We start from the raw sequence: 12,177 nt of genomic DNA on the forward strand, positions 1-12,177 counted from the left end.
GCAACTGGCCGTCTCTGCCACTGACCCTTTGCCATTCGTTGCAATTGTCCTCATTTGGGACACGAAATGCTGATGGGTAAATGAATGATAACGAGGGCCAGCAGACGGATAAATGGAGGGGGAGATGTGCTCAACCCGGCAAGCATTGTTCAGCCCTCACAATGTGAAAGCACCGTGGATACAACGTAGAAAACACAGCGGCTTGCAGGCTGGGAGCTGAGAAGTGGGCAGAGAGACCTGGACCCTGGTCACAGATGCTGGATCTGCACTAGGCATACGTGGCTATTAAGTACTGGAAGGGTGGTCAGTGCCATTGAGATACTGATTGAAATGATACATTACTGAAATGATCATAATATTTTGGACACGACTGGGTTCAATAAAATACTAAAATTCATTTCACCTGTTTCTTTTAATGCGTTTTAATGTTGCTACTAGAAAATCTTAAAACGCATGTGCAGCCCACATTATTTTTATATTGCACAGCATTGTGCCAGAACTTCATAATAGAGAGGATGAGCCCTGGTGGGCAGGTGTGCTGTGTGTTATAGGAACGCATGTGTCATCGGAAAGAGAGCTTTCTGGAGGATGGTTTGAGGTTATAACATCAGTACTACACAGCAGAGCTTATGAGATGCAGCCAAAGCTGTTCTTACAGGAAAAGTCATTGCCGTAAATACTATACAAATGAGAGAGAATGAAAATCAATGAATTAAGTATATGACTCAATAAATTGAAAAAAGAACAATAGAACAAAGCAAAGAGAAACGGAAGACAGAAATGAAGAGAGGAAATTAGAGTAATAACAAAGTGATAGAATTAACAAATGTCCCCAAGTCCTGGATTTTTTAAAAATAACATTTCTTATGTATTTCCTTCTCCTTTTTCTCTTTAAATATTGTGTTGAAATACACACAAGGTAAAATTTACCATTTTAACCATTAAAAAAATGTTTATGTATTTATTTTGAGAGAGAGCGGGGAAGGAGAGAGGGAGAGAGAGAATTCCAAGCAGGCTCTGCATTGTCAGCGCAGAGCCCGATGCCGGGCTTGATTCCACGAACCTCGAGATCATGACCTGAGCCGAAATCAAGAGTTGGAGGCTTAAACGACTGAGCCACCCGGGTGTCCCCATCTCAATCATTTTTAAGTGTGTATTTCAGTGGCATTTTTGCGGGAAAAAACCCCCCTAACAATCGATCCCATTCCTATGTTTTAAATTCATCACTAAAGAGTGAACTCTCGAAACTCTAGCCCCCCACCGTTGACCTGAACGAAAGGTCATACGCTCTCTGTCTCTCCCGCTGCGACCCTGCTGTGTGGCCCCAGGTGTGCCGTGTAATTTGTGGCTCCAGGCCTTCATTTCTTCAAAGTCTCCTGACGTAGCTGCTGAAGAGCATCTTACAATCCCAATAGGAAGCCGGGGGCGGGTCTAAACCACAGCCTTGGTTACTGGCAGGCTGAGACCACGCGCAGCGTCTCCTTTAAAACAAGGCATGAAGGCCCAGGATGTTTCAACGGAGGACCCCTACCACCGCCCATACTCAACACTAAAGTGCTCTAGCTCACAAAAGAAGGAGTTCTCTCAGTTCCATGGAGTAAGCATCTCACTGGGACCCAAGTCCCCCGAAGACACACGGAAAGAGGAAATGCCTGTCGATGTCACTTAGAAATACTGGTGCAAAAGTACGAATCGCTGAATTAAGTATCGCATCAGAGGGATAAAACATCATGACCGAGTAGGGTGGGTTCCAGAAACGCAGGGAGGGTTGAATACCAGAAAGTCAGTTAATGCAACTTACCACAGTAATAGCTCCGAAGAGAGACATAACCTGATAGTTTCCTTCGGTGTATTTCCAAAGGTCTTGGGATAAAAGGCGCATCCAACCTCAAAACTCATCAAAAACAGAAGTAGATAATAGATTGATACGTTTTTAACCCGAAAAGGAAGTTCTCTCTTAACAGGGAGCTGTTCGCTATCCTGATGGGTAGGGAAGCACCAGCAGCATCATCACGCAACTCTGGAGTCGAGGGGGAGACGTTCTCGGGGGCTGGACGTGGTTCCGGGGTGGGGCGTCGCCTGAGTGACCGGAAAAGAGGTGGCAGGTACAGGAGGGGTAGGAGCCCTGGGGAGGAGAAGGACACACTCGGGGCACTGGCAGTGAGATGGATGGCTTGGTTTCTAAGCCACCGACTGCACGGGCACATGTTGGCATGAAAAACCCCATTTATAAGAGCAGCGAACAGAACACCTGTGCCAGCCGCTCGGAAGCTTCCCTTCCCTTCTGCTCCCTTCTGTCGGTTTCGGGGCGCACTTTGGATGCCGCAGGTGAGACTGACCGGGGACGGGAGACCCTGGGAGGGAGGGAAGGGGCCGGCGGGGACGCCCACGCAAGGCCGGCCGTGGGGACGGAACGTGGCAGGGGCAGACGAGGGCCAACCTGGACCCCCGAGGGCAGACCTGACCACGTCTGTCCCTCCCGCTTCCCGCTGCGATGCCCCACGCCCTGCGGGAGGTCCTGGCGCTCCGCTCGGACCTTCAGACGGCTGACACCGAGGCCCCCTCCGGAGCAAGCTTCTGGGCCACGCGCTCTGGCAGATGTCACCGCAGCTTGGCCCAGACGCACAGAACGAAGCCACCGCCTTTGTGGGGAGCACGGAGGCTGCTCACATGTCGAGCGGCTAATCGTCACGGGCGATGGGATCTCCTTGGGATCAGGGGTTCCCTGTGCCACAATCAGGAGCGTCGTGGGCGTGGTTAGTCATCTCCTTTACGTGAATTGCTGGGTAGTAATGAATGAAGTACCCACAGGGAGTTCCGGTCTCTGCCCTGGGAGGGGATCTTTAGGCCTTGGCAATGCTCTGAGTGTCCTTGTCAGCCTGGGACCTTGGGCCACGTGGGACAGTCAGTCTAACAAGGTGACTTCTTACGGGGGCTTTGGCCACGCAGTTTCCTCCCCATCTCCAGAAGGGGGCGGGGAGACTAGGGGCTGGACGGGTGGGTGGTCAACCGTGTCTAGGGGGTCGAGTCTGACAAAAACTGCACACCGAGCTCGCTTTAGGGGGGAGCTTCCTGGTTGGCTGTGTGTGTCACACATCCTCGCGGGTGGGGCTGGCACTGTCCGTGGTCCCAGGAGCTCTCTGCACGGAGCTTCCCCGGGCTCTGCCCCACGCACCTCTGTCCTTGGCTGATTTTGAGCTGTGCCCTTTTGCTGTAATAAACCACCACACTGAGCATGGATCCCCCGGGGGGTAAGGAGTCCTTCTAAGGAGTGATGCACCTCGGGGTGGCCTGGGGACCCCTGAACGTGCAGTTGGGGTCAGCAGTGAGGGTGGCTTGGGGACGTTCCTGACGCCTGCCCCTTCCTTCCCTGCCCGCCGCCTTCCCCCCGACAACCACAGAAGGGCATCCCCCCCAAAGCCAGCCTGCTCCCCACCTCCCCCAGCCACGTACCCCCCGCCCCCACCAGCAAGTGCGGCCGTGGTGCTGCTTTCTTGTGTCTTCTCTGGAGCCCGTCCGCGTACTTGCGAGAAAACACAAATACCTTCTCCCGTCTGCCCTCCCACGTTCCTTGTCTTGTTCTCTAGGTCCACATCAGCTTTTGTGGGTTTTCTATTTTTTCTGTAAAGTGCGTGTGTTCAAAAAAATTTTTTTAATGTTTTATTTATTTTTAAGAGAGAGAGAGAGAGAGAGAGAGAGAGAATGAGCGGGGGAGGGGCAGAGAGAGAGGGAGACACAGAATCCGAAGCAGACTCAGGCTCTGAGCTGTCAGCACAGAGCCCGACGCGGGGCTCGAACCCACGAACCGTGAGATCCTGACCTGAGCTGAAGCCGGATGCTTAACTGACGGAGCCCCCCAGGTGCCCTGAGGCGCACGTATTTTTTTTTTTTTTTAAGAAAGAACTAAAGAAACAAGTAGGTTATACAAGTTGGAAAAGGGCAGCGAGTGAGAATCTGTGAGGGGAGGGGCCGGGGAGAGACTTGGGGAGGGTCCGTCTTTGTGTGTCTAGGGGCAGGGGTGAGTAGGGAAGGAAGGGACGCCTGGAGCGCAGGGGAGGCGGTCTGTGTGCTAATCCCGTCACCAGAGATGCTCTCCCGTCCCGCCTCCCGTCCCACCAGCCCTCGCAGCTCTTTCCCTTGGAGGTCACGGCCGGGTGGGTGCCCTGACCCCCGGGGAGCCTCCGTGGCCAGTCCGTGTGAGAACAGGATACAGAGGGGAGACCCCCCCCAGACAGCTCACCGGCCCCGACTTCATTCCCCGGATGGGACGTGACACACGTTACCTCTGCCCAGCCGCCCCCTCCGGTGTCCCCGGCCTCCTGAGACTAGATGTTTTGGAGGGCAGGTGGAAGGCGAGTGACCGCTCACCTCTCAGCTGGACATCGGCCGCCCGGTGCCCCTGCCCCTCTCCCCCCAACCCCGCTTGGCCGGGGAACAGACGCCCAGCCTCCGCCATCTCCCTCGAGAGCGGCCTGCAGGGCCCCCGTGATGGAGATGAGTCACCGGGTCTAAAAATAAAAAGAGTTAAGTCCCGAAGCAGTGTATTTCCTTTTTAAGCCAGATGTGGCCGCCGAGGGACCCCCAGCAGTTTGGCGCTGTGGGGAGGGCCAGGAGCCTCAACGAGGTCTGGAGCCTCCGCCGCACGGGTCGCTGGGGGCTCCGTTCCCCACCCCCTGCCCCCCATTCGCACCCCTCCACCCCCGCACTGATATTTGCACCTGCACAGGCTCCGCACAGGGCAAGATGGACGAGGACGTGGTCCCTGCCTCCGGCAGCTCCGGGTTGAGCGGGGAAGACGAGCCGTGTGTAAATAATACCCGACCGGGCAGATGGTCCTCAGGGCTCTAAGGGGGGCAGAGCGCCCCAGGGATACACATAGGGGAAGGGGCATTAATCGTCTCTCAGGGTCTGGGGAAGACTTCCCGGAGGAGGTGTCGCCAGAGGTAGGCCTTGGAGGGGCTCTGAGCGGCAGACAGGGGAGGAGTGGCGTTCCAGGCAGGAGGAACAGCAAGGGTCCCACGGCTGGAAAGCTCAAGGCAAGTTTAGGATCCGCGGAGGGAGGAAGGAGGAGGAGGAGGAGGGGGATGAGGAGGAGGGAGAAGGAAAAGAAGGAGGATGGGGAAGAGGGAGACGGGGAGGAGGGAGAAGGAAGGGGAGGAAGGGGAAGAAGAGAGGAGGAGGAGGGGGAGGAGGGGGAGGGAGGAGGAGGGAAGGGAGGGAGGAGGAGGGCAGGTGTGGGGCTGCAGAAGCCATGGGCGGAGTGTTTCTGGAGATCCCCAGTGGTCATGCGCAAAGACTGAGGCTGGGGGACCGAGGGGCATTGGAGGAAATCCTGGAGGAGGCAGCCGGGGTGCGGGGGGTGCCCGGGGAGAGCGGGAGGGAACCCCGCCCCGCTGAGGGGGCCGTTCCGGGTGTGCGTTCTGGGCCAGCCGTCCGGCCGGGTTTGCCACAGCCTCTCCTCCTCCCCGCTGACCTGGGCACACGTTTCCACCTCCCCGGGGCCCAGGTGCCCATCTGCAAGACGGGGGCCGCATGGCCGTCGCACGAAGCCCCAAAGAGCAGAACCCGTGCACAGAGAGCCGGGTGGCAGGAAGGCCCCGAAGCTTCCCTGGGGGGGTGGGTGGGGCGCGTGCATCAGCGTGTCGGATGGGACTTTTCTGGTCCTCCCAAGAGTGTGGCCGAAGCCACAAAACTGAGGAGGAGAGGGGATAGGAGCCGTGCGTCGTGAAGGGGTGTGACCCTCCCGGTCCTGTCGGGCTGAACGAGCAGAAGGGTCCCCACCTGTCTCGCCATCATCCACCTCCAGCCTGAATGGGACTGGGAAAGGGGAGGGGCGCCTGAGGGTCCCCACGTAGGGGACAGCCACGGCAGTGCAGGCGATTCTCCTCTGGCCAGCCCGGAGTCCGGAGGGGTCCGCGGGGCGTCTGTGGGCCCAGAACGCGGTGGGCGGGAGAGGACTTGGGAGCCTGGCTGTGATTCCCTGGACCTGGTGGTCGTGCATGGGCGTGGTGATTGGTACCTGCTTCTCCCCTGTGAGCTCAGGGGGCTGGGGGCTGGAATGAAGAACAGGGCCGTGAGGCCACCTGCCGGCCCCCTCGGGTATGGGTAACCTTGGCAGAGGCTCCCGATTTTCCCACAGGGTCAAGTCATTGCCCCCTCGGGCCCCCTAGTGCTGGAACCCCGAACCGCTTAGCTGAGCACAGGGCCACCCAGCCAGAGGCCATTTCCTCAGCGCTCCTGTGGCAGGTGTGGCCGTGGGATTGAGTTGCGGGCCCCGGGATGTGGGAGGAAGGGAGGCACGCAGCGGTCAGCCGCGCCCTGGGGAAGGAGGCCCTCTCTGCTTCTCCCTGTTGGGCTAGACCCCAAGCTGGCGGAGACAATGGAGAGGACACTGGTGCCCTTGGGCACGGGGGAGCAACATGGTGGGAAGAGTCCGGCTCCTTGGGCAGTCCCACGGTCGGGAGCCCCTGGCCCACCCCGCACCGCCCTCAAACTCCAGGCTGTCGCGAAAGGGAGAGGTGAACATTCATCTTGCGCCCGCCATCGGGTCTGGGGGCTCTTTGTTACACAGCTTTGTCCGTATCCTACCTGGCGCACCCTTTCAACGGACCCGTCACATTCAACCTTCTCATTTGTGAAAGAGACCCCCGACCGCCCCGCCTACAGCACAGAGCCGGGAAGTGCCAGAACGCGCAGACGCCCTCGGTGTGCCTCAGGGCTGCCCCTTTCCCTAAATGCCTGCCCCCCTCCCCACCTCCCTGTGAGCCCTCTGAGGCCAGACCGTGGCCTCACCCCGTGCCTCTGAAGGAACATTTGCTGCCCGTCAGGAAAACAAACCCTCTGGCCTTCAGCTGGCCTCGTCGTGTCCTCAGAGGGAAATCAAGCAGCAGGAGAATCAGAGAGAAATGACCGCCCTGTCCCATCCACTCTCTTATCACCAGCGATAGCAGGACGGGTAAGGGTGGGCTCAGCGGGGACGCGTGCGGGAATGGCTGCTATTTGATGTGTGTGGGGGGCATCCTCTCGGGTGGTGGAGTGTTCTGGGATCTGCCTTCGGTAAAAGCCTTTTGCTCGCAGGAGCGCTCACCGCCGGGGTGGGCTGGGGCGGTCGAGATGTTTCCTTGGTTCCCCCAGGTCTCGGGCCTGAGTGCGTGGCCTTCCGCGGCTCGGGTGGTCCTGGCGATGGGCAGCTTAGGCAGATGACCTTAACCAAAGCCAACGGCAGGTTGCTCACGATGCCTGCGGAAGCCGTCCTTCCAGGCTATCTTCACCCCTGGTCTTCAGGCCTCCCAAACTATCTGGTGAGTTCTCACCACGGCGGTGTGGACGGCCGTCCGATTGTGGTCTGGCCAGCCCCCGAGTGCGTATTGTCAGCCCGCTGCTTCCCGGCGGATCGTCCGGGGGCCAGTGCGAAGGGGAAGAAAACCCTCCAGACACAGCCTGGCCCGGCCGTCCATCATCGGCTCCCAGCACTCTGCAGGAGAAGTAACAGATACCCGAAAATAAGAAGTCAGGGTCAAGGGAAAGCACACATTAAATAGGGAAGGAGAAACTGCGGACGAGGTGGGACTAGAAAAACCTCTGCTGCCCACGACGTCCTCCGGGGTTGTTGGGATGGCACCGCGAATTCCTGGCGGCCAAAGGGAGCAGGGAAGAAGGAAAGGTTTCAAGTTCATATGGTCCTTGGGGAAAGCACACTGCTCCCCAGGGACAGTAAATGAGTCCTTAGCCCTTAATTTGTAAAATAAATTGCTCCCAGGGGCTTCGCCTCCAAATTATTGGGCGATATAGTATCGTATCGGCCAGCGGTCTCCAGAAAAACACAACCGATATGATGTGTGTTTATATAGAAAGAGGTCTATTACAGGAATTGGCTCGCACAGTCATGGAGGTTGGGGGGTCCCAAATTTCTGGGCTGGGCTGGGCTGGCAGGCTGAGACCCAAGGGAGTCGATTTTCCAGTTCGAGTTGGCAAGCGTTCTGCTGTAGAACGAGGGAGAGCTAATGTCGCAGAGAAGTCCGAGGGCAGCCTGCGGGGGAATTGTTTTTCGTTTGTCTGTTTGTTTGTTTGTTCTACCCAGGCCTTCAACGGATTGGACGAGGCCCACCACAGCGGGAGAGCAGTCTGCTTTACTCAGTCCACCCGTTCCAATGTTAACCCCACCTAAAGACACCCTCGTAGGGACATCCAGGGTAATGTGGGACCAACTACTTGGGCACCCGGTGGCCCGGCCACGTCGACTCCTAAAACGAACCATCGCCGCGATGGTTGGTGCCGTGTCCCGTCTTCACAGCAAGCGCAGTCCCCGGCTGACCGGGTAGGCCCCCCGGACACAACCAAAGGCACGTGGAATGTGTGCTGGGGTACGTCGTACGTGATCCGAGGCCGGCAGTGGATGTGAGAATAAAGCACTCAGACGCCCACAGGGTGGCTTGCTCGCCCCACTCGTGTGTCCGCCGTGAAGTCACGTGCTGAGGAAAACGTTCCCGGACACCAAAACGGCCCCTCGCCCCCACCCGCCCGGCCCGGCGCAGCACCTCATCCCCGCGTACGGGCCTTTAGTTTTCATGTGTGCTTACTTTATTGGCTGGGTTGGTTCTAGTTTTTATGTGTCGGCTTGTCTGCACGTCAAGTCCAGGAGGGCAGGGAGTTCCTTACCCTGTTTGCTTGAGAATGGCACCTGGCGGTTAGTGGGTGCTTCACCCCCATTTCCGGGGGGGGGGGCTGACCCTTCTCCTGAGTCTTCTCCGGCTACGGGTCCCTGCTTCCTTCCGCCGTCCCCCGGGCCTGAGTTTCTGGCTGGGCTCTCGGCAAGGCTGGGCTGATGGCAGGGACAGTCCCGAGGTCGCAGGACATCCTGCCTCTAATCCAGCTGGCCGTGCGGTTTCCATCAGCACACACGGCCTCGTCACGGCTCCCTGGTGGCTGGTCAAGCTCTCAGGTCTGTCCTACGTGCTGTATGGCAAGTGCCAGGCTCCCGGCCACTCGCTGGTCGGGAGGCTGTGGGCACTGCCCTCGGGGGCTCACGAGGCATCGTGAGATCCGGACGCGGGCACGGCCTTTACAGCAGAGCCAAGCCTTATTCAATGACCCGTACGGATCGGTCACCTTTCTAAGAACTTTCCACGCATCCTTAACTCTACTCTTCACAAACCTTGTATGGGTGGGTGCTGTTATCATCCCAGCTAGCAAGGGGGGGCATCTGGGTGGTGGTCACAGGCGGTCGCAGGGGAGCTGAGCCCCTCCCCCCCAGGCCTGCTGTCCTCTGGGCGCCGTGAGGCACAGTGGAAAGATGTCCTGGAGGGACACGGGAGGGGTGGGGGATTCCGGCCTGGTGACATCTGAGCTCAGCCTTGAAGGTTGCAGAGGGCGTTTGTGGTGGGCGGTGGGGTGGGAGGGGTGCCTTCCAAGGGGAGCAGGGCTGAGTAGGTGGGGAGCGGGGAGGGTGGGTTTGCAGAGCTGGGTCACTGGGAGGGGAGGCCCCCTCTCCGCATCCTGCCTGCTCAAGGAGAGATGATCTCTTGTTTGCAAGAACACATCTGGGGGCGCCCGGGGGGGCTCAGTTGGTGGAGCGTCCGGCTTCGGCTCAGGTCATGATCTTGCGGTTCGTGAGTTCGAGCCCCCGGTCGGGCTCTGAGCTGACGGCTCAGAGCCTGGAGCCTCCTTCAGACTCTGTGTCTCCCTCTCTCTCTGCCCCTTCCCTGCTCACGCCGTCTGTCTCTCAAAAATAAATAAACGTTGGGGCGCCTGGGTGGCGCAGTCGGTTAAGCGTCCGACTTCAGCCAGGTCACGATCTCGCGGTCCGGGAGTTCGAGCCCCGCGTCAGGCTCTGGGCTGATGGCTCGGAGCCTGGAGCCTGTTTCCGATTCTGTGTCTCCCTCTCTCTCTGCCCCTCCCCCGTTCATGCTCTGTCTCTCTCTGTCCCAAAAATAAATAAAAACGTTGAAAAAAAAATTAAAAAAAAATAAATAAATAAATAAACGTTAAAAAAACAATTAGAAAAATAAAAGAAGCTTCTGTCTGGAAGTCGTGTGCGTCGATGCTTTTACGCGGGCCGGGTATAATGTGGGAGAGGCCCGCCCCCCATGTGTCTCTCACAAAATAACCTCATCCCAAGAATAACAGGAACGATGTCACCCGCGTCCCTGTTACCCTCACGAATCAACCGTGAGGGTCTCCTGTTCTCCAGGCCGTCTGCCCGTGCAGACATGACTGTGAAACCACAGCCAAAAAGCAGTCTTGTTTGTTCATTGGTTTGTTCAGCAGACGCTTAACTACTTACCTGCTCGGGATGAGGGGCTGTGCTCCGAAAAATAATTGCTCAGGTTTCCCTGGGTTTCACGACTCACGTCAGGAGCCCGTATTAATCAGGGGGTGTTGACTGTCATAGCCATCAGTCCCCGATTGCAGTGACCCAATCCAACCAGGGTGTGTTTGTCGTCCGAGACTGCGCGGGGCAGGCGGGGTAGGGGGCTCTGTTCCACGCGGTCATGCGGGGACCCAGGCCTCTCTGCGTCAGGGGTTCTGTCCTCCTCCCAGAGCCTCGGGGCCTCCGTTTGGAGCCCGCAGGGGGCTGGCAGAGGGCGAACAGGAGGAAAGAGCAGGGTGGGCTGCACAGGCCTTGCCTGGATGCGGCATACAGTGTTTCCGGCATGTTCCGTCGGGGAGGGGCTCAGTCACATGCCTGTGCAGAGGGCTGGACAGCGTGTCCCGCTGGGTGCCCGGGAGAAAGAGGAAACAGGTTTGGTGACCCTCTGGCCAACATCTGCCACAATCCTAACAGCACCCTGTTTGCTTCTGAAAAAAGGAGTAGGAGGCACAACCCGCCTTCTGGAAGGAAAAGATGATATTGTCCCCACAGCCGAAGGCACCGCGGGAAAGCGTGACCTGCAAAGGCAGGCTGAGGAGGCTCTCTGGGTCAGAGTCTGGCTTCTGGAGGGTTCTGGTAGGTCGGTAAGCCCTTCTCTACACCCGACTCTCGGGGGCCGCGGGACTCAAATTTCTCAGGTCATTCTGCAGGGACGGGGCCACCTCCCAACTCTGCGTACCTTCCAGAAGTGGCTGCTGTTCTCGCCTTTCCACCCTCCGCATCCCTGTGGGTGTGTGCCCTTAAATCCCTCTGCTGTAGCCTGGGAGCGAGCTCAGGTACCAATGGTCGGTGTCGGTCTTCAGGAGCCCACGTCGCTCTTCCCCATTCAGCGTTACCTTCCGGCGCTGTTAAGGAGTCCCCGCGACGATGGTCGTCATGGCGACACAGCACTTTTCTTTGCGCAAGCGTGTTCTGTCCAATGGTGGCAGGAGTGCCCGAAAAGAGGCTCTGGTTTGCGATTGAGAAGGGTAACCGCAAGAACTGTAATTCCAAGGACTGTAATTCCAGCTATAATCGATCCCAAGGTCTGGGTGCGTTCGAAGACCGACATGGTCAGGCCACGGCTCTTCCCAAGGGATTCTGGCCTTGCCATCATTTCCTGGAGAGCGGTAGCAAGGGTCCTCTTTGGGCCCCACAGGTGACCGTTTCAAGAGCCGCTGGGCCCGGGCTGTGTGCGACGACTCCTGTGGGCTCCCACGGTCCCCTGCCCCTGTCACGTCACCTGTTGTCATATATTACAATTGCCTGCTCGAGTCTTTCTCTGGCCTGCGAACTACCCGTGGGCTGCAAGGGAGTCCTACTGACTGGTAAAATCCTACTGTGGTTTGGAGAGAAAAGGCACTTGATCTGTTGGAAGAAAAGGAGGAAGGAAGGGAGGGAGGAGGGAGGGAAGGAGGGAGGGAAGGAGGGAAGGAAGGAAGGAAGGAAGGAAGGAAGGAAGGGAAAGAAGGAGGGAGGAAGGAAGAAGAAGAAGGAAGGAAGAAAAGAAGGAAGGAAGGAGGGAAGGAGGGAAGGAGGGAGGGAGGAAGGAAGAAAAAGAAGGAAGGAAGGAAGGAAGGAAGGAAGAGAAGGAGGGAAGGAAGGAATGAAGGAAGGAAAGAGGGGGGAAGGAGGGAAGGAGGGAAGGAGGGAGGAGAAGAAGGAAGGAAGGAAGAAAAGGAAGGAAAGAGGAGAACGAAGAAAGGAAGGAAGGAAGGAGGAGGGAAGAAGGAAGGAAGGAAGGAAGGGAAAGAAGGAGGGAGGAAGGAAGAAGAAGAAGCAAGGAAGAAAAGAAGGAAGGAAGGAGGGAAGGAGGGAAGGAGGGAGGG

General features: G+C 57.8%; 1 long non-coding RNA gene across 1 annotated transcript; it reads right to left on the reverse strand.

Moving 5' to 3' along the window:
• Positions 1–7,837: 7,837 nt before the first annotated feature.
• LOC123602049 lies at positions 7,838–11,450 on the reverse strand. Its single transcript, XR_006714334.1, has 2 exons — positions 10,283–11,450; positions 7,838–8,029 (listed from the first exon to the last, which is right to left on the reverse strand). It is a non-coding gene; the product is annotated as an uncharacterized LOC123602049 (long non-coding RNA).
• Between the last annotated feature and the right edge of the window lie 727 nt (positions 11,451–12,177).

Source organism: Leopardus geoffroyi, chromosome D1 (assembly GCF_018350155.1).
Source record: "Leopardus geoffroyi isolate Oge1 chromosome D1, O.geoffroyi_Oge1_pat1.0, whole genome shotgun sequence".
In the NCBI taxonomy this organism is placed as follows: domain Eukaryota; kingdom Metazoa; phylum Chordata; class Mammalia; order Carnivora; family Felidae; genus Leopardus; species Leopardus geoffroyi.